Source organism: Cavia porcellus, unplaced genomic scaffold, assembly GCF_034190915.1.
Source record: "Cavia porcellus strain 051 isolate PalLab524CR breed Dunkin Hartley unplaced genomic scaffold, mCavPor4.1 scaffold_13, whole genome shotgun sequence".
Classification (NCBI taxonomy): Eukaryota; Metazoa; Chordata; class Mammalia; order Rodentia; family Caviidae; genus Cavia; species Cavia porcellus.
In genome coordinates this window covers 3245368-3268902 of record NW_026947496.1, presented here as the reverse complement: position 1 = coordinate 3268902, position 23535 = coordinate 3245368, and the positions used below count along the sequence as shown (strand labels likewise).

General features: G+C 36.1%; 1 pseudogene; it reads right to left on the bottom strand.

Moving 5' to 3' along the window:
• Positions 1 to 449: 449 nt before the first annotated feature.
• LOC100735971 (prolactin-like) lies at positions 450 to 20693 on the bottom strand (annotated as a pseudogene).
• Positions 20694 to 23535: the final 2842 nt, after the last annotated feature.

Here is a 23535-nt window from a genome sequence, read left to right as displayed (position 1 = left end):
TGGGGAGGGAAATCATGGAAGTGACCTGCCCACTGAGGTGAAAGTCTGGGGCCTGAGGGTTGGGAGGGCAGGCACGGAAGCAGTCTGCCCTCCTAGGTGGAGGTCCAGGGTCTGAAGGTTGAGAGGGTGGGCACAGATGTGGCCTATTCTTTGTGATGGATTTTCAGCATCCAAGGTTGGGAGGGTTGACGGACAATTTTACAGGAAGCACTATCAGTCAATATTAATTTCTCAATTGTATTAGTGTATTCTGGTGAGTTTTCAATTTAATGAAGGAAACAAATTTTTATACAATGGCTTCCAATATTTTGATAAATTTTTGTTTTTTTTGAGAAGAGATACTTCATAATATTACACACATATATAAATGAAATTGTGTAAAATTAAAAGAATCTGTCCAAGGCACGAGTCATTAAGATCCATCTCAGAACAGCAAAAGGGCTATGGGCTTACTTATGCCTATCATGGGATACTTGGGCTTTTTGGACCTTTAGGAAACTGTCCACTTTGTATATATCCCTGAGGAGACAGTGACACAGGTGGTAAAAAAATATCAATGAAATCTTTTCCATCAGCTGACTGCAAGGATGGGAGTTCAGTCCAGACAGCATAACCTGCATTGTCTGTGACTTCAAGGCCGCCCTAGTCACCAAAGAGAGAAGCAATGTATTATTCATGTTAATAGTAATTTTCATCTTTGTTCAATAAATTATTCAATTAAGACTATAAAAATGGATGGAAATGTAAAACTTTTTCCAATATCCTGTTTTAATGTATCTCACACAGGGGATCATAAATCTATTAATCAGCTAACAGTTAACATCTAGAGGCAGAGCCCATCTGTTGTTTTCCTGCCTGCATGTGATCACAGGTGCAGTGAGCTCCTGTAGAGAAATGGATATCCAGAATGTTGCTAGTGGAAAACAGATATGGATGTCATGAGAGAGAGAGTGGAGCATCTAGCTTGTTGTATGTCACTTTAAGGAAAATTTACATCATTTTTCCTAAGTGAACTCTTTGCATTTTTGATATTTCATTATTTATATTGCATTGTTTTGAAATGAATCTATTCTTCATAGGGTTACTGTAAATTAAAAACACTCATAGTTGGTTAGAAAGGCACTAGGTGTTTGCACAGGGCTGACTCTGACAGTCAGGAGTCTGTTACTCCACCCAGGAGTATTTACTCCATGTTCTCTATGAAGAGCAGCTACCTAATTTGAGTTCCCTGGTGTTGTAGCTGCTGGAAGTAACACCTCTAAGAAGATGGGCATGGGAGCAAGTGCTGTGCTGTTTACCCTGCCATGGGTAGAATGGGATGGTGCCTCAAACAATGCTGCACAGTACAAGAGAAGACAGTGGGGTTCTGTGAGCTCAAAAGACCCCTGCAAGCTGGACTTCCCAGCAATTCCAGATGCAAAGAACCATCCTGACACTGTGAAAATGTCAGCTGATTCCAGAAGTGGACACAAACTGGGGTAAGTTTACACCTTGATCTGCTGGAATTTTATTGGGATTTAAAGTGCATGGGGAGATTGTAATTTCTACTTGTTTGTTTTGTAGTTTTTAGTGTTTGATCCTTAAAACATAGTTTTAAAATACATCTGAATATATATGTTATTTTCAAATATGTATGAAAATATAATGTGGTATGAACAGGAACAAGTGGTAGAAAAATTAGAAAAGACATTGATCTAATACACAACAAATTAGTGTGCTCTAGGATTTGATTCTCTAGTAATGCAGAAACTTTTGCAAATCAAGAATTAATTTGTTCTTTGCAGTACAATTTGTTATGAGTTTGAGATAAACGTCTTCAATGATAGTCACAAAGATTACAATTTAACAATACCTAGTACCTGAAAAGTGAAATCTATCATCGCTTGTGTTATTATTGTTGTAATGCTGAATCTTTATTTTGATGATGCATTATTTCTGAGAAATTCAGAAAGCAGTTTATTGCACTTTTGTTTAAATCATGCTACTACAGTGTACAAGCACATTAAAAGAGTGATTCAGTGAAAGTATGATAAATTGCTTGTGGGAATTAAATAAAATTGAACAAGTTTTAACTTGCAAATATTGAACAATGAGGTATAATAGTCTACATGTTATAGAATATGAAGCATTCCAGACCTGGTTACCTTGTGTTTTATGTGTTGTATCATCTAGTGATTCTAAACATAGGTCCTATGGAAACTTCAGTCTCCTCTGGGGAGCCTAAATCGTATGGTGACTTTTCTTTCTCTTTCTTGATTCTATACAACTGATAAGGGTACATCAGGTGGAATCTGTCCAAAACTTAAGCATGCGAGTCCTAAAATACGTTGAGAGATATACTTTTGCAGGCACCCTTGTGTGAATTTCTTCTCAGGGAAGATGTGTAATTACCACACATGAAGGGTTAGTCCAGGGAACTTCCTGTTCTGTGCAGGGGAGGAAACTTTCTCAGCAGCAACTGTCCTGAGGCTCCATGTCATTGAGATCTGCACTGCTGCCTATGCCACTGACTATGTGGAGAAGCAGAATGGAAGTTGCAACAATCAGGCTAAATTTTATTCCTGCAAAGCAAGGGATGTCAATCTACTTCCCAATGCAGAGGGGACCCTGAACTGAAAACCAAGAAACCGTCAGGAGCTACCCACCTGCGTGGCCATGATTTCCAGGCCTTCTAGAAGATAGTACATTTTTTCCCAGATGAAATCAGCTTTCTTCATGAAACTCTGGGAAGTTTTTGGGAGGTGAACTGATTGGGCAGAGGTGGCTCAAGGGGTCATCCCAGGTGTGCATCAAGTAGATCACCAGGATAATCATGTCCTTCTCCTGAGCACCAGGTTGGAGCACGCCATAACAGGAGCAAGATACAGACACATCAGTTACAAATGACTTTTGCTCAGAGAAGCTGACTTAAAAAACTGATGAAAGGATCCTGTGTTTGTGTGTGTGTGTGTGTGTGTGTGTGTGTGTGTGCAAACATTTCCTGTAGATCATAGATGTTCTTAAAAATTATGTTATGCTATTGGCCTAAATATTACTACTAGAAAATAAACCAAAAAAATCACATGTAACTAGCTGATTGGAAGAAATACTTTTTGGATAGCATTTCTAATTGATAACAAATTCTCAATGTTATTTTTCTTCTATAATTCCATGATTTCATTAAAATCCTGTTATCACTGTCTATGGCAGAAAGTCAGTAGAGCTGGATTATAATAGGCAAGGGTAGATCGTGGATAAATTATTGGGGTTTAATAAGTTTTTTTTTTTTGTTATCATCAGAGTAGAAACCAAAGTCACACCTTTGAGCAGGTGTCACGATATCAAAAGATACAGTCATGGTGGGGTGACTTTTAGTAGAATCAGGGCAAGGCTAAAACAAGAGAAGTGAAGGAGTAGGCACTGCAGTAGCAGAAACAGAAGGGGAGAAATGCTAGTGCAATAGAGAAGGTGTGGCATAGCAGGGTCAGGACTGGAACTGCCACCCACTCAGGAGCCAAACTAACCTGCACTGAGTAAATAGCACCCATATTTCTCACATAAAATCCTAGGTGTTTGATGTTGGTTGAGATAAGATCATCTGCATTTCCACCTTACAGATTTTTATTCAACACTAGGTATTCCCTGGGGTTTCCAGGTACAGTGTGATTGCTTTCAATGCTCCCTATCCCACTGCTCAGCTCTGCAGTATGGCTCCTGTCACCAGAGACCACAGTGCCCCTTAGAGCCTGTAGCATGCAAAGCCAGACACTGGTTTCTAGTTATGGGTGGCACTGGGCAGGAACTCACCTTCATCTTCAGAGTCTCTTCCTTGTCACCTGGGGTGGTGATGGAGGCTGTGTGGCACCTTTTCCTTAACACTGAAAAGACATCTATGTCCTGGAAGAACAGTTGTCTGGAAACAAAGGAAAATTCAGTGAGCTGGGCTTTGAAACAATGGCAATCTATCTGCATAATGTGGATAGATCTAATGCTGTGTAATTGATTCCAAAGGAGGGCTGCAAAGTGTCTGAAAATACAGAGTTAGGAACTTACCTTTTTACCTAATTTTTCATTAGATGGAGAAATGCATTGTTTCCCAACTAACATTTCTGAACTCCCACACTCTTCTATTTGTTATGCCTTTATTTTACAGTCTTCTTGTTACTACAAATGTGTAACACAGCCATGAAAAACAGCAAAAGTTTAAAATATAACTGTGTTAAGTAACAATTTGCTCTAGCATTTGACTCAAAGATCCTGATTCATATGTGTTCATGTCTACCTACTTAACTTCTTGTTTCTCCAGGGCTCAAGCTGGCAAACTTTCCTTAAACCGATATAAAAATCATGCTTTTCTTTCAGTTAGATCTTTTTCTACATACATCCAACTTAACTAGTTCACCATCAGTTAAAAATATAAGTTTTTATTGCAAAAATCTTAAATCATAAAACAGACAAAATACTTGATAAAATTCTAAGAAATAGATTGAGGTTAAACACCAATGAATTACAAAGAAGAGTAATTTTTGTGAAAATTGAGAAAGAATTTTAGGAAGATTTTTGTAATAGTGAGGGCAAGTCAGAAATGCCAAAAAAAGTCAGGGATGCATAACAGAATGGTGTGATGTGACTATATCACAAACATGGACCCATTCTCTGTGCAGTCCCTTTGTGTCCTCAGCAAAAACCTGTCATCCACATAAATTAGTATACAACTACCTTAACTATCTTGTCCTTTACTGTTCCTTCTCCCCCCGCCCCATTCTAATTTATCTTTCCTTTGTAACAATTTCTTACCATCTCACATTTTGGAATGCCTTACTGTTGTTTGGACAATAAAATACATATATTTTGTTCTCTGAGTAACTTATTTAAAGATACCAATAAGCAGTGTATTAACCATTGTTTTCCTCCTATTAATTTGCATAGAAATTTCATTTTTTGGTTTGTCTTTGAAGTAAAAAAATCAATAAACCATAAAATAAACCATATAAACCTGGAAACTCTTGCCGTTAGTTACATTTGCAGAGTAACCCACCCAGGATGATGGTGAAGCCTGTACTCATTGTTTGGTGCACGTATCTATCCCGTTGGCATCCAGGGTGGTGATCAGGACAAGAATTACACTTGAGTGGAGTAGGCCTGGCTGTCCCTGGTCCAACTTCAGATGATGGTTCTGAACCTGGGAAGCATTCACAGACATATTTGATCACACATTCTCCTCACTCTTCCCAGTCTTCTGTGTTCCTCACTGAAATGACTCCACACTTTCAGACATCTAGCGGTATTTTTTCTCATTCATTTATGATAGATATATGGATAAAGAATGGATTTTGAGTAATTACATTACATGAAAATGATAGAAATGGTGCATGAGAGATCTAGAGACCATTTCTGGAAAGAGAATCTAGGATTATTGAAATTTTTGTATAACCTTTATTTTTATCTCCTCAGTGTCATGATGTATTTAACTTTTATTTAATATAAATTAGAAATTAAATAATCAACAAAAAGGAACTCATCTTGTTAAAAGCTTTGCACTTGATACGAAATAATAATTCCAGTGAAAACAGAACTCACACAATGGTAAAAAAAAATATTAGTTATCAGTCCCTCAGAAAAAGGACTTATATCCAGAATTTATAAAGAATTGAAAAAAATCAGGCCTCCCACATTCAAAGGCCTCAATCAAAATGGGTATCTGAGATGAATGTGCACTTCTCAGATGAAGAAATACAATGACAAATAAATATGTGAATAAATGTTCAACATTTCTGGTCACTCAAGAAATTAAAACAACATCTCATTCCAGAAAGAATGGCTATGTTCAACAAATCAACCAATAACAAATATTAATTGGGCTGTTCAGAAATGGAACCCTTTGTCACTGTTGGTAGTGTAAACTGGTGCAAACACTAGGGAAACTGGGGTTGAGATTTCTCAGAAAAATAGGATTAGCTGTTATATTTGATCCAGCTATTTCACTTCTGGATATCCTTCAAGAATTTAAATTATCACATCACAGTGATGTATGTGCAATTTGAAATAGGTAAATCTTTTAAAGGCCCCAAATCCCCATAAACCACCAAATGGGATAAAAAATGTGATATTTTATGCAATGGAATGTTATTCAACTACAATGAAAGATAAATGAGACATTTTAAGGTAAATGGATTCCATTTGAGACCATACTCATCAGTGAAATAAATCAGAATTGCATATGTAAATATCATATTTTCTGTCTCAATAGTGTAAGAATTTAAATAAGGTACAAAATATACACTAGATATTGTGAAAGTGAAAATGAATGAAATTACAAAGAAGAAAATAATAACTGGAATTTGGGAAAGGACAAAAGAAAGATTTTTTTTTTACATGATGTTAGGTATAGTGAATTAAATTTGTGGCCACTCCCCCTAAATTTTATATCTATACATCTGAAGCAACATGAGAACTTGAACTTCTCACTGTAAGTATATGGACAGATGAGGGAATTCAAGAATAATCTATTCCTATGGTAATTTTTGCCATATTTTTAATATCACAAACCATTTTATCGAATATCTGAGCAAAAAACTTAATCAACATTTACATCGTTGAAATAGGATCTTCTAATACCTTAGCTTAAGCAGTGCTTGATTTTGAATCTAAACCACTCATGTGATTCATCAGTTCTAATAGCTGTGATAGGATTTTAAAATAGTATGAGATAGTGGCTTTTTCTTTCAGTTAATATGGAAAAATAAATATAATTATAAACCAATTGTGCCACGTGTTATGGATTAATAATTGGTGGTCAACTTAATGCCAACTGGGTTTTATCAACATGGCACTGAGAATAGAAGATCCATCCAAGGAAAGTTGTCAACATAAATACAGACTATGAAGAAGAAGAAGCTATTGCATTGAGGTGTTTAGAGTTTGTAACTTCTCTTACAAGTTGTTGTTTGAGTCATTGGCTCTCCTGGAGAAACTCTGGTCCTCACATCAAGCATTGCTTCCTAGCTCCGAAGAGGAAGATGTGAACCACTTGGTCTCCAGGATGAACTCGTCACGCTGGCTTCCTGGCATGTACTAGACTGTGCTTATCATCAGAGAAGCTCAGACCTCCATATCACTAAGGATGCTGTGGTGCTTTTCAGGATAGCCCTGGTCTTTGTTATGCGTGTGGCTTCTTGGCTCCAGTGTAGAACCCTCATCCTACCAGCACAGCTCATTCACCGTACTAGCATGGACTTTTTGGCTTCCACCACTGATCTTTGGGTCTTCCCTGCAGGAATCTGTAAAAGAGACTGGTGTGAGTCCTTCTTGAGGGCTCTGGACCTCCATTTGGATTCATGGGGGGCATTGTCATAAGGTCTGGGTTTTCATTTGGACTCGCGTTGCACACTGCTGTGGGATTTAGGCCCTTGAGTAAATATTTTCTTTGGTGTTGTGAATAGATTTCCTGAAGCTTCTTGTGTTAACTCTGGGTGACCATCACAAAACAATATTATAAACTCCATGTCCTGATTCTAATTGTTCTATGCACAACCCCTGACTACAATACTATGAAATAATCTGTTGTTCAAAAACTTAAACTATATAATGATGGACTTTTAGGAGAAAAATGACAGAAACAATTCAAGGTTGTGAAATAAATTCTTAAGTAAAATTGATATTAGAATTTTGGTTCAGCCTGATTATAGTAAAAGAAATAGAAACTAAGATTTCTGAAAAAAATAACAATTTTATACTTGCTAGAAAACTTGGACCTAAAAAACAACTTAGTACATTTTTCATGATTTTTATCACCAAATTAATAGCTATTGTGAAAAAAGTTATTATACTAATTGTTTAGGTCTTCGCTAGAAAGGAAGAAGCAATGGAATGCATATTAAGCAAACAGAAACCTATAATTACACTAGGAGCTACATTATTTAGGCTTACAGTATGGCAGCAGGGGAGGTAACAAGGGTGTCTGAGGGCTAGAAAGCCAGAGTGTCCAGGAACTGATCATGAAAATCAGCTTTAAGTTGCAGAGCACAAGGGAGTAAGGAAACAATTCTAAGACCCACATGAAAACCCTGAATCTTACAGCAGAGCCACCGCAAAGAGGCTGAGATGGGTGACTGAGGAAGATGAGCTCCTGTGGAGTGCAGGAGACCAGGTCTTTCTACTCCTTTTATTCTACACAGACTGCAAACCCATTGGATGCTGCCACTCCCAGTCTGGGTGGTCTTACCTGCCGAGTGGGGTGGATAACATGCCACTCATATCTGCAAATATCTTGCAGGCATAAGCAGAAATGGGTTTTACTAACCTGCTGGATATTTTGATATCCACTCAAGTAGACCTACCATGATTAATAGTCACTCATCATTTCTATCAACTTCATGACAAAGTACATCTACTGAAACCATATTAAACTTCCAAACAAATGCTGTAGCAAGTTCATAATTCTACCTAATGTAATACAGTTATCCTGCATAGAAGTGGGATGACACAGATTTCTTTTTAGAATAGGAGTCAAAATTAATCTGGGTGGTGTTTAATTCCCTCAGGTCCTTACTAACAATGCAGATTTAATATTAAACTGGAGACAATTGTTCAAAAAGGTAACCTTGAAGACAGTAAAAAGTACAAAAATATTACTTATATGAAGATATATATATATATGTGTGTGTGTGTGTGTGTGTGTATATATATATATATATATATATATATATATATATATATATGTATGTATTCAGCAAGCTTCCTAGAGGTGTCTTGCTACTTCAGATAGAGGAATAATCCATGAGTCCTTGGGGTTCTGCACAGACTCTCATTCTGTCTGGGTGGAGTCTTTTTCTGTTAACCTTGCTAACAAGGCTTTCCAATGTGAAGAGATCCCTAAACAAGCTTCAGAGCTCCAAGCCTACTTTGTGTTATCTCCCTGGTGAAGGACTAGTTTCAGATCTCCATGGTTGTCTGAATGAATCACTGCATATGTACCATATCTCCTTGTGTAACCTCAGAAACATGATGAATCCAAAAGGACTGCAATTCAATCTCATATTCCAATTGAATGCAATCAGTATTTTTCTCTCAGCAGAGTTGTTTGCCATTTTAGCACTGTACAGCTGTTAGCAGAGCAAATGGTATTGGGAGTAGCTAACAAACTTTCTTCCTAGGGATCCCTAGGGGAAAAGCTAGTGCTATCTTTACAGTTGTCCACATTAGTTTCCAGAGTATCTGTCAAGGTATGGAAATAACAACACTATAAATTGGATATTGATTAAAAGCATATCAAATAATTATAATAGGTAATAATTCTGAAGAACTGAGTACTGGTTCTGAAATGTATTGCTGCATGGTTCAATGTAATTATAATTGCATCTTCAAAAACTTCTTTCATCTTTCCATCCATCCTGGCAGAAGTAGAGGGACACATAAGCCCAGGGAAATCCATGAGCCCAGGGCCTTAGGTAATCTCCTTGGGCATGAAGTTCATCCCTCAGTCTAAAGCAATGATGCATGAGGGTGGGGGAAGGCATCTTTATGTCTGTAGGTGTGTATCTTATAAGAAGCATTATGGGGAGACAAGGTAAATTCACACCAGGAATGTGCATTTATCCAAGTGAAGAAAAGTGCTACATGTTCCATGGTGAAAGGTGACAAATATCATCAACCTGCCATGAGGACATAGGCTCATCAACACAGAGAGCACCACCATAGGCAGCGCCAGCTGATGGCCTTTCCTGATGGCTATTTGAACTCTCACCAGTCAGTCATGATGGATGAAAGTAATTTGACTGAGGCCATTCATAGCCTCCACCTCTGCCTTTGGATCCCTTTGCTGAAAGACAACTGGGCAGTGATAGGAGTGGCTGAGCTGAGAGCCTCATGCTATTCTCAGCATGGTTGTCTTCCTGTGCACCTGGTTACTGAAGTCTTCTTCTTCTGAGGTAGTGGTATCCTGAGTATTTATGTAGCACACAATTATCTTAACAAGCATCATTTAATGGCAACACTCAACCTACATATTTCTTCCAGAAAATTTTGTCACCAATTTTCACATTGTGTTCCATCCAAAACCTGAATATTCTTGCCAGCCCATTGGATCTGGTTCATGAAATTTTCTATCTGATGTTTTCACTTTCAAACAAAATACATGACTACCTTAACTGTCCAGAATTCTACTTCCTGTATACCTGCCCCTCACCACTGTCCTTCAGTGATATCTTGGAAAAGGGATGTAGTGCAACAGTTGTCTACAGGCTGGTAGTTTGCTTATAATGCACAGAAAACCTGCAGGCTTGGCCCTCATGTTCATGTTTGGTGTCAATAAATAAGTGTGTGAACATCATAAGTCATTAGGTTCTTGTTGAGGGACAGAAAGTTGTTCCACAGAAGGAACCATGGCATGTTTCACACATCATCTGTAACTTGTTTGTGTTTTAGGAACATTTTCAAATATGATCCCTTATGTACCACCTTAATGATGTTTAAGCAAACTGTTTGCATTATAAGGTCAGATAACACCCAGCTCATGATAGGCATCACACATTGCCTGAGAACTTGGTTTGTCATGACCAAGTGCTCAGTTTGTGATGAGACCCAGCAGCTGCCCAAATTTTCAGAGAATATGTGTATTACATAGGTATTTTGCAGGATCAGAGGCAGCAAAATGTATAATACCATCTCCATGCCAAAGAGTGAGATGTTACAGTAGCTCAGGCCCAGAAGATGGAGTCAGAGAAAGTCAGCTTAAGGAGGGAGGAGAATTTCAAAGCTGTGGACCTCAAGCTCTATGGAGAATTTCTGATCTGAGTCTGCCTTAAGACTGAACAAATTGGACTGTGAGGTCCACAGTTGACAACTGTAGCCATAGAAACACCCTTCAAGAGGAGTGAAATGTGCAGTCCAGCTTTGTCCTTTTTTCTTTATTGTGTCCGAACTACACCCCTGTTGCATGAAGCCACACAACACTAGAGGAGTCTTTCCCTCCTTAGTGTACTGTCCTACATAGAAAAACTCTCTATAAACACACAGCAAACATACTCAGAAAGGTGATTCACTAATATTGTGTACCTGGCCTAATTCAATCATGATTAAGTCATGACAATTATTAGAAAATTGAAAAGTGCATGATATCATTTTAATGTGTAAGTAGAAAACAGAAACACATGCTTGGTATTGTATGTAATAAAGCTTTAAAATCTAGTGATAAAACTATAACTAATTCAGTAAACATTACAGAATAAATTATTTTCCTGATGAATAAAACCAAAGAAAGAATGATATATTGTTTCATTCATTTCTATGGAATACTGAGATTGGAAAAAATATACAATAAAGAATACCTCAATGGTTGGCAAAAGTCAAAAATGCAAAAATAGGATGAGTGCCAAAAACTGCAGGTTGGAAGTGTTGGAGACCATTACAAAGTGGCTCTGAGCAGGATTTAAATTTTATTATTTGGCTTTCTGTGATTATCTCTGAGCCTGTCCTAAGCCTAGGCCCCATGTCTGGCAGAGGGAGTTGATTCATAGTAAGTGAAGCTCTATGCATCACTGGTCCTGGCTGAGGCTTGTAGTGGTCTGTGAGGCCAGAGATACCTCAAAGGGCAAGATAAGGTCACAGCTGTGGACATGCTGGCTCCAACCCCAATTAACAAGGTAGAGACTGCAGCTGAAAAGATTACTACTGCAGTTTCACATCTACCATGTCTTCATGAAAAGACAATGCAATTGAACTGACTTGGTTCATTACTTGGAGGCATCCTTGAAGTGACTCCCAAGGTCCTGCTCATTCCCCAAAATTTCCTCAGTTTCTCTGCCTTTTATCCCTGGTCCTAATATAAGTGGACTGATCCAGAGAATCCTTTGTCTTTACCCTCAAAGCCTCCAGCTTAATTAAAGGGTCTTGACACTCCCAGATTCCTAAAAATCCTAAAATTTGTCTCTTTTTATTTAACCTCTGATGTACACTTGTTTGGGAGATCGGAGATTTAGGACAGATCCCGATAGGGAGAATTCCTGTGAGTAAAATATCTAACCTATAGAACTCAGAATATGTACAGCCTTAGAAATCATAAACATCTCAGAAATTATTAAACAAAAAAAGATAATAAGAGGACATACTGATGAAATTGAGTACAGTGTCCTAGATCTAATCTTGGAGAAAAAAAAAATACTCAAAAAGGTGGACAAATTCAAACATCCCCTGTAGTGGACTTAAGGGTGTCACATTATTGTTTGTTTTTTAATCAAGGTGAAGTTATCACAGCTGTATAAAATGAGAATGTTAGAGATCAGAAAAGTACAAATACTTTTCACACTGTTTGTGAATTATCTACGGTAAAAGTGATTCAAAAGTTAAAAGCAATTAAAAACCAAAGCCATACTAATATTATTTTCAGAAGGCAAATACAAAAGTTGCCTGCCAGCAAATAATTCAAAAGATACATTTGAATCATGTTTTTGAGGCTGGAAAAGAAATGAAACTAGGTAACAAATATAAATTATAGATATAAGTGAATATTAAATATGAAATTAATTTTAAAATTTCTCATTTTGTTTTAAAAATATCAATGATAAATACATGCCAATTTAGAGTGGCATGTATCATAATGAAGAAGAGATTTATTTCATTTTCATCTTAATTCATGGTTGAGAGTCTTGCAACAAAAGGGAGGTAAACCAGAGATACTATGGTAGTTATGGTTGATTTTCTGTTGTCTAGTTTCAAGGTTCATATTACTTTAATTGTTTTTTGTTTGATTTCATTATGTCTGATGGTATGAGCAACTATTTTTAATTTATAAGTAGTCTTTGTTGATTTTGTTTTCCTGTTTTGAAGCCCTGTATCATGTTCAGTGTTTTCTATCAATTGGCTCTATTCTGCTTCATTTTGTTTTGTATTCTCTTTTCAAAAAAGAAAAGACAGATAAACAAGTGAACATCATAGCCCTTTTACTTAGTATAAATTTTTGTGATGTGATAAAATTCAAAATATACTCAGAGAAACAAATATTAATGTTTATTTCTATGCCTAGGTATAATAATGAAGAATGGACAGAGATATATACACATCATTATGCAAAAGTAACTTTACTTTTTTACTAACAGAGTGGCAGGAGAAATGTGTGTGTTTCTATTACAAGTGTCTATGAAACATCCATGATAAATGACACTATATTTTACAGAAGTAAAATTCAACTGTTTTCTGAAAATACCAGAACTCACAGAACAAGGAAAAGTACCTCAGTTTGTTTGCTTTGTAAGGTTTTCTTTCACTGGCCATGGGTGATTGCTTTATACTAAATCCCATGAACTCCCCATGCACTTCTCATTGGCTTTTCTGACATAATCCTCTGCTGTGCACGTTGTCTAACCTACTGAATGCTGTAACTAGACCTGTTATGCCCATGAAGACCTTGCCAACGCTCCTTCCTTTGCACGTATTCTGTTCTCAAATGCCACCAGAATGCAAGACACTTCAAACTATCTTTTCAGGAAGACATTGCTGAATTATGAGCAGAAATCATGAACCATTTTCTTTTCTACCTCTACTGGTTCCTGTTTTTAGCAAAGCTGTTCTCTCAAACTTTTTGTTTCCTTTTCTTTTATCTTCAACATTTCACTCTCACCAAACAGTTATGTAGCAATCATTCTGCCTCCATGAGATTCCCTTTCTCCCTCATCGTAGGTTATTGGACCTGAATTTTCCTGATTGCTTCATTTCTCTTTTCCTGCAGAAGCCCAATTCTACTGCATTCTTTTGTTGCACCAAAAATACTGATCACCCTGAAAGAGAGCTTTTTCAGTCGACTTCTACCTGAAGCAGGTGGTGAGTCAGGAAATACCATATTTTACCAAAAAGAAGGTGAAGCTAATAAATTTAATAATATGAGGAACAGGGACTAGCTCCCTGGCACCTCTGTAGTCCTGTATTTCCTGTCTTGTCTTTTCTTTTTTCCAACCCTGTGCTCCGTTTGGGGAAGGAGGTGAGTCTGAGTGAGCAGATAAATATGTGGTGCTTAAGACACAATCTAACACCATATCACTTCATCAAAGGAATGCAAAAACGATTGTTTTCCCTCAGAATAGATAGAAATGGAATGTTTTCCATCATCCATGGTCTGGAAGAAAACATGTTTATTGTGAAAGCGTATCTCAGTATGATTTTAAATTATGTTATGAGAGACTGTATTTATTAGACTGTTTCTCAATTATGCAAATAAAATTGAGAAATGATCTGCATTTCTTCCTCAAACTGAGACATCATTTTGAGTTTTAAAAATATTTTTGCTAGCATGAATCTTACACATGTCCTAGAATTTGCATTTAACTTATTCTGTTTTGCCTTCTGTGTCACTAGCAGAATTAAAAGTACAGAATTCATAATTTTATAACAATTTAAAACTTGATTTTGTAATCTAATTAGATCAACAGAGTAGTACAATAATAATCCTACTCAGCATAAGACATAAACCAAAAAAATCTTATAATAAAAGAAATGAATATTAACTTTAATCTTCCTTTTCAAGCAACTATGCTATACTAACATATAGGGAACCACTTAGTACATTTTTTAGAAAGCAGTGAAATTTGTAAATTGGTGAAATATTTTAATTCTTCATACTTACTTTTATCATTTTTACTTTGTTTTACCTTTATAAAGTGTGCATCATTTAAGAGGAAAACCTAGGAATATTTGTGTATATGTGTGCATGTTATTTCATTTAACATTATATTGTCAAATGTGTTTGTTTACCAAGAATACTTCCAGATTTTTTTTAATGGCAGCATAGTCCCCCAATGTATATGAATCCCACAGTTTCCTTCACAACTTTTGATGCATATATGCAGTGTTTATAAAATCTAGCAATTGTAAATTTTGCTGCTCTACACTGGGCTATGCATGTTTCCATGTGATACATCGATTTTTGCTCTTTTCAGAAGAGTAGTAGGTAAGTGAGTGGGGATTTCTACTTTTAGTTTTTTGTAGTGTCTCCACAAGGATTTCCACAATAGCCTTAATAGATAACATTCCCATTGGCAATTAGAGAATTTCTGTCCCCCTCTTATCCTCACTTTCTTATCATTAAAATTTTGGCTAACAGCTATTCTTTCAGGAATAAGGTGATATGAACATCGTAGTACCATGTATTTCTCTTTTAGTCAGTGGGAATGGGCATTCTATCCTATACTTTTTTACCATTCAAATTTCTTTTTCTTACAAGTGTCTGCATAGCACAATTGCCCATTTTTACCAAAACTTTTAATTCGGAATCTAGTTTTTTGAATTCTTTATCCTAGATGTTAGTCCTCAGTCTGTGCACTAGCTACCATAAATCTTTCCCATTGTACATTGTTCTTTCATTGTTTTGTTTTTCCAGGTTCTGTACAAAAGCTTTTTAATTTGATATGAACACATTTCTAGAAACTGATGGGACACCTGGAATATCAGGAATAGTTACAATTAAATCAGCTTTTTTACAGTTTGCCTTGAAATTTTAAATTTTGTATCACAACAGCTTTGTGAAAACAGACTCTGAATATAGTGTGAAAAATCAATGCAGAAAATGTTTACAGGGCAACGTCTTTCATTTTTCTACTAATAGTGACTTAAAAACCTTTTGATTTTTTGAACTGAGTCAGTGGCTTCAAAAATACATATAAAAGTACTAGATTTAGTCTATATTTTATTATTTGCTCTAGAGATTACAATGTATTCAAAGTTAGTTCACACCATTCCAGTTAATACTATTCTATGTCATACAAAATGTAAAAAAAAATTACAGGCAAAGATGTCTGTTACAGCCTAGTTTTAACCCTTGGGCCTCATTTCTGCTTTGTATGCACTGTTCAACCCCCCCCCTTCCTATCTTTTTAGGTTAAGTTTCAGTTTCCTGAGAAAGCTGTAAAAGCCTTAGGTTTCAGTTTCCTGTAACTCCCTCCTCTATTCCTCATCCGGCTATCTGTAATAAAATGTGCTGTTCTTTAAGAAATGGTTAACTTCAATGAAATTACAGGAAGTCCTGTAAGGCCCAGATGCTATCTAACTGTTTCAGGGATTACAACATTCCTGTGGTTTTTAGCCTTAAAAGCTTAATCCCACAGCTGTGAGGCGTGCTGTCTCCAAATTGGCTCCTGGGGATTGTGTCACCAAGCCTGGCCTAAAATAAAGCCTTTGCTCCCCAAATTTTAATTTCTTGCTTCCGTGGGTTTTATCCCATGGTCCGAGCTATCACAATGTCATTGTACCTCCCTCATCCTTTATGTTAGTATTTTAATTTATAGGCAACTCAAAAGGCAAGACTGGAGTTTTACTTTAGGAATCAGATTTGTTATATGGAATGTAAGACAGAAAATTTTTTCATATATTTACCAAATGTGATCTCCATGCTTTTGTGAGATTGAAGTTTCATATCACTTGTTATAAAGATTAAAACACTTTGAAAGTATTTCTTGTATCATAAGTTAGAATATTGTTGCAGCCAGTGTATACAATGTAAAAAATTTAAAACAGTACACATAATTCATGGGATTCTTTTGTAATATTCACACCAACAGTGAAATGTAAAGTTGTACATGATTGTTATGTACACTAGAGACTCAAAGAATCCAGCTGACACACTGAGTCCTATGTCAATATCCTGTACAAGTCCAGCTGAAGTTCTAGAGCCCATGGCAACGTCATACATGGGTCCAACTGGAGGATTTGAAACCACACCAATGTCTCATGCAAATTCTGCACTGGAGAGGCTTAAGCTGGGAGGAAGTATTTGAGGCATTACATCATGTGGTCTACACTAGAACCAGGAAGCTATGCTCAAAGTAACTGTAGTGATCCTCTGCAACAGCAAGATCCTCAGCTCCTCTGATGATGAGAAATGCTGCTTTCATATCAGGAAAGCCAGCATAAAGATCTTCTCCAGGAGAATCAATAGCACAGCATTTTCTCCTTCAGTTTGCTTTTCTATGCTGTTGGCAACAATTCTCAGGGTGTTTCACACTCAGCAAAATGCTGTTTCAGGTCAGCTGAGTGGTACAAGTTGACCATTAGTGATTCCACCACAAACATGACTCAAGCAAACAAAGTTAAAGACAACAAGTTGGGTTTATCATGCATTCTCTTTTTGAGTTTTAGACCACTCTCTTATTTGGCCACCTGAATATAAGAACATAAAACCATTTTCCCACTGCCTGCTTAAGGAAACTGAATAGCATATCTTAAAATAAAGACAGACTTTCACCTGATTTTGTTTCTTTATATAATAATTTGAGCTTTTCACGTGTATTGTCCAAACTGTTAAAGTTTCATTTGAGCACTAAACTCAAGATGATGATGATGAAAGTTATATGGCAGCCTAATTGAGTAGAAGGCATTCTTCAAAGCAACATGCTAGCTACATGGAGCATGCCACATATTTTTCACCATTGTGTTTTCTAGCCATATTTTCAGTCAGGAGCATGGTGTTCAAAGTTAGATGGGTTCAGTGTTAAACCTGAATAAATCTGATTAGTTCCTTATTCCTTACTGCACAGATATAGGTTTTTCTTCACATTATATATGCTTTTTAGTTTTAAGTAGTCAGCACTGAACCTATTTGAACCCTGGCTTGCATCAGTGAAGGAAACTCTCACATCACCCAGAACCCCTGTAAATAACAATTTGATTTCAGTATTTTCCTGGTGAAAAATGAAACTGGCATTGTTCATTTCCATTTGGGAGTCTTGATGCCTTTGAGATTTTACTGCATGTCTTAGAAATTTTACCACTTCTATAAATGCCAAGTGTGTAATTAAAGAAATAGTTGGGGCTGGGGATTTAGCTCAGCGGCATAAGCGCCTGCCTTGCAAGAAGGCAGTCGTGAGTTCGATCCCTGGTACCTATAAAAAGGCAAAAGACAAAAAAAAAAAAAAAAAAGAAATAGTTTTCTGACAAGTGTTTAGTTGAAGTAATATTTCATTTAGTTTCCCTGATATAGCATTGTAATCATAAAATTCCTAGTGTGTACTTTGGGATCCTCTTTTATTTCCCCATAGACTCATGTCTAAATATTTCTTTAGTTTACTGAAATAAAATGATTAAAATTGGCAATGATGCACTATTAAGAGGAAACTGGAAAAAGATATCATTGTTAGCCTAAAACATTTTATATGTAATGAATTTATTTTAAAATGTGGAGAAGGCAGCATTTGACTAAGATATATCATATTTTGCCATTTGCATATATTTTTAATGGAAAAGAGTATTGGTTAGCATATCAAAAAGCAATAAATATCATAAATGTATGGCCATTACTTTCTGTATATATATATATATCTATATATATATATATATATATATATATCTTTGCCTATTGCTGTTATGTATATTAGACAGAAAATATGTGCATAATCAGGACCATAAAATAATCTAATGCTTATATTTTACAATACATACTAAACTAAACACTTTAGTGTTCAATAAATGTGTAATATGATCATATAAAGGAAAAATATTGAATTAATAAAGAAATATTATTTAAATAATTCTTGGAAAATCACATTGCTAACTAGCAATGAATTTTTATTTTTACTATACTGAATCATTGTGGACTTTATCTCTTACTTTTGCATGCTGGCATTTTTAAGATTTGTGACAACTTTCAAATTATAAGTTACTTAATTTGCTAAGCATCCACTATTTCCATTCTTTAAGTTCCAGATATGGGGAAGGACCCAGGGAATTTGCAGAGCGATGACACTTTGAAGCACAGTCTTTCTAACTTCATCACACAAATCTGTCACATTAAGTCTTCTCCCCAAGGATCTTAGAAGAGATATCCAAGATTTGGAGATCTATGTAAACTAGAATTAAAAGGCATCAAATGTATAAATATTTTGAAAAAAATTAAACTGCTATAAGATACAAATAAGAGGTTATTTTTCAAATTAGGCAAAGAAAAGGACTTTCTGAACAGAATGCCAATACCACAAAAATCAAACCCATGAGTAAATCAAGAATCAATTATCAAGAATTAAGAATCAATCACATCAAAAATTGAGTTGTATCAAACTAACCATCTTCTGCAAATAAAAGGAAATAACCATCAGAGTAAAAAAAAAAACAACTAGAGAATGAAAAACCTTGCCAACTCTTCCTTGGAGAAAACATTCATACCTAAAGTACATAAAGATCTCAATAAATCAGACCCCTGCAAAATAAAAGTCCAATCAAATAAAAAATATGAACTTGAAATGAGTAGATGTATCTTAGGAGAAGGCACCTAAATCACTTATAAGTACAGGTAAAAGTGGTCAAATTCTCTTGGCACTGAAAAGCTTGTGTTAAAACAACTCTGAGAGCTACTAATATCACAAAGACTGAGCTGTGTAAAATCAAAGAATAATATCTATGGAATAAAAAAATGTATTTACACACATTATAGTGAAACAATACATTTAAATAAGGCATACAGAAACTGAAATACACACAAGAAAAATCTTACATTCACACGACATGATTGGTTGTAAAAGCCAACACAGAAGCAAACTCTTTGAAGACAACAGATCAAAACAAGGAATCACTTAGTGTAGAAAGGTAAACCCAGTTGAATTAAGGCACACTTCTCAAGAAGCATGGGGTGAAGTGTATAAAGCTCATAATGAAAGCAATCTTTGAGAATGTAACCTGTAGAAACACCTTCCAAGTTGACGCAGCACACAGAATGTACCATGATGAAAAACTTGCAGTTTATGACCACCATACCAGCACTCTAACTGGTCTACAGAAACATAGATATATTTAAAGAATAATGAAGTACAAAGTTATGATGGAATCAATATACTAATCAAGATGAACAGCCACAGTAAGGGTAACATATTGAAATCAAAATAATAAAAATAACACAATATTAAAACTGTATCAATATTACTCATAACTACTACTCAATGTATATGGGTTTGATTCCCCAATCAAGAAAAACAGTACAAAGAATAGATTTTTTAAAAGGAAATATTATATTATTTGTTTATTTATTTATTTAGGTTATCGGGAAACAAATTCAAAAAAATCTTGGTTTAAATTAAAAAGAAGTGACACAACTAAGCGAAAAACAATATAAACTTGTAATCAATGCATAGAGACAGCATTTTGTGCAAAAGCTAGCAAAACATGAAGCAACTATCTCATTTACAACAAGGTAGACTTCAATCCAGGATTAATGAAAAAGGACCAATAAAAGTTACTACACATTATGAAATGGAATAATTCAACAAAAATAGGAAACATTTGTAAATATGCATATCAGATACCAGCAAAAAATCAACAGAAATTTTGCAAATACATACAGATTAAATAACACAATCATGAATAATCAATAGGTCACTGAAATTAATGAATTTTAAAAAATTTTTGAAGACCAAATGTTTATGCCAGTGCAAAAAATTAGAAGCTATGTAACTCAGTGAAAGATGCCCTAAAAGGAAAGTTATTTCTCTTAAGGTGCACTGCACAATATGTGAGCTAAAACAAGAAAATATTCAGGTAGAAGGCATGGGAGATGTGAGTTTGATTCTCAACCCATGTACTGGTAGGCTCACAGGAGGTGCTATCTGAATTTTCTCTTTCTGGAACTCTCAAGGCTTGCACAGCTTACCAGATTGGCTGGCTATTTGGATTTTTGCTCGGTTCTCCACAGTCTCCAGGGATGCCTGGTTCTCCAGATGTGCTACCTTTTCTCTTCCTGGAGCCATTTTCATTCTCTGCAATGAGGGAGCTATAGGTAAATGAAGTAGCTTGTTCTCTGGCAAGACCAAAAAACCAAAACTTTTCTCTTCTCAACTAAGATCATTGTGTCCTTTTGCAAATATTAGCATACTGCCACCATTATTTATTTAAACAAGATTCAAACTTTCCTGTTATGCACATGTGCAAAAATGCATGAAGAGAGCCATTGTCCTGTCAATTGATATGTGCCAATAATCATACTTTAAAGCCAGATACCTGAATAGCACCAGAACAAAGAACACACTTGCTCTTAAACAGAACATATTGTCATCCTATATCCAGAAAACAAAAGGACGATTCATACACTATTTCTGAAATCTGACATACAAGCAATTTACTAGAATCTTATAAAATAAGTTTCTATTTTTCTTCTTATTTAACATCTCCCTAGTCCTTTCCTCAGTTTTCTTCCAAGGGGAGGGTTTTCAAAGTCACCTGAAGGACATAGTCAGCACATGTCATTTCTGAGTCCTTGCCCAGATTTTCCAGTAAGCATAACTGCATGCAGCTGGGATGAGATACCCTAGTGCAGGTAGCATAGTTGCCTACAGTATGAAACCTACACTCTTTACCAGACTACAAAGAGTGAGAGTTGTGCTGTCACAAGTCAGAAAATGAAAACTCATTGACTGAGCTAGTAGTGCACTCAGTAGGACCTATTGCTTTGCCAGAGTCTGGAAGAACTATTCTGTCCCTGGGATCACTGGCATCCTTCTCACTCTTACCCTCTCTCCAGAAGACAAGCATTACCTCCTCTGGATCATAGTCTTGGGCAGATATGGAGGAACTCAGTCCGAGTTGATAGGAACTAAAGTATAAAGAAATAGCTTAGTGCTTGTAGTGTTTGATTGACTCTGCAGGCCTGAAACTGATTATCTGAGTAACTATTTGGAGGATCATACTATGCATTATGTTGTACTCTAGAAAAAAACCCCTTCATAATATTTGTATTATACAAAAATACCTGTTATGTAGCCATACTGTGTATGTGTCCCTTCCCCCCCTCTCCCTTCCCCCTTCTCCCTCTGGGTGACCTAACTGATATGTTAATCAATGCTCCCCTCTGTAAAGAATTATAAATTCCTGTAAGACTTCTCTGTCATCTCCTAAGGGAAACAAAGATCTTTCTCATTCCTTAGCTTATGAAGGAACTTCTCATTTCCTGGTCCACGCCCATGACCTTTACTTTGTGAGCTGTGATAGGTATGGGAGGGGCAACAAGTGTACAGGAGGGACACACACACACAGCTTTTGCAATCTCCTACTACACTGTGCCGCTGTGTTCAGGATAAATTAATAAGCGCTGCTTTTTAAATATGTTTTTGCCTCATTTTTTAAACTGGAGCTTGGGGGCTCATGTGTGGATTACAAGACATTAGAGGAAATGTGGTGGATTTCCTTCTATCTTGTTTGTGAATTCCAGTGTTTTGTTGTATTTTACTGTTTAGTTTTATTTCTGTGTCTGGTAACCTGGACACCGAAGATTAAATATTAACAGCCATTGTTAATTCTTATCATCTTGTTTTAAAAACCAATATAAGTATTCTTTGTTTTTTATTTCTTTTGTTGTTGTCCTTCAATTGTTTTTGTTAATGTTTCAGTTTAGGCTTTCATTTTTCTGTTCATTCTTTTTTACTTTTAAAATAAAATAAAATAAGAATAATAAGACTTATTGGAAATAGATGAAGTGTTCATTTTCTGTTATGACCATTTTTTGTCAATGTCCAATGTTGAAGTATTACTTGGTGGTTCTACAGGGTAACACATTCAATTTTTCACTGCAAATCTCCAGGCAAATGCCAGTGTGCTAATTGTGATAGCACAGAACCCAGAATCAAATCCAAGGAAGCAAGAGATTGAAATTTGGGGAGCAAAGGCTTTATTTCCAGGCCTGGCGGCACAGTCTCTCCAGGATCAACCCAAAGACTGTGCACCACAGAGACTGAAGAAAGGGACTTTAAAAGCAGAAGAGGGAGGAAAAAACAAAAACGCAGAGCAGTTAAGCTGTTGACTCAAGTCTGGAAACTGTAAAGCTGTCCACTTAGTTCTGATAACATCAGGAGCCTTTGGTGCCTTTCAAGTTACTCCCATTCTGCAGATAAGCATTATCTCAGAATAACACATCTGCAATAACGTTTAGAGAAGAAAGCAGAAAGTTAATTATTTTGGGATACCTTGTTAGCAATAACATGTGGAAGGGGGGAAGGCAGTTAGTTATCTTGGGACAGCTCATTAGCACTGACATGTGAGAAGGGGTCGAAAGTTACAGGAAGCTGAAACTTAACTTTTTACAAGGATATGGAACTTAACCCTTTCGGTGCATACAGAACAAGAGGAGGTGCATTACAGAACAGAAATATGGCAAGATTACTTTTTTGGGGGGAGAATAAAATCAGGTAAGGGTTGTGCTAACAAGCAAGTCTTCCTGCATATAAGCAAGTTACCCTTCAAACAAGTTTAAATTTAGGAAAATATCCTGGTTTCCTCAGCAGAGAATAGACAAGTCTAACAGTAATTAACAACCCCTGTTAGCTTATTTTAGCACCACACCTGGTATTTGTAGAGAGCAACAATGGATAACATATCAATTAGGTAAGATTTTGCAATTCTTTACAGAGGAGAGCATTGATTAACATATCAATTAGGTCACCCAGAGGGAGAAGGAAAACATATATATACATGGTATGGCCATGTTACAAGTAATTTGCTATAACATAAATATAATCAACTAGGTTAGATTTTACAATCTTTACAGAGGAGAGCATTTCTTAAAGAAGAGCAAATTTTATTACGGATAGCTGGATGAGG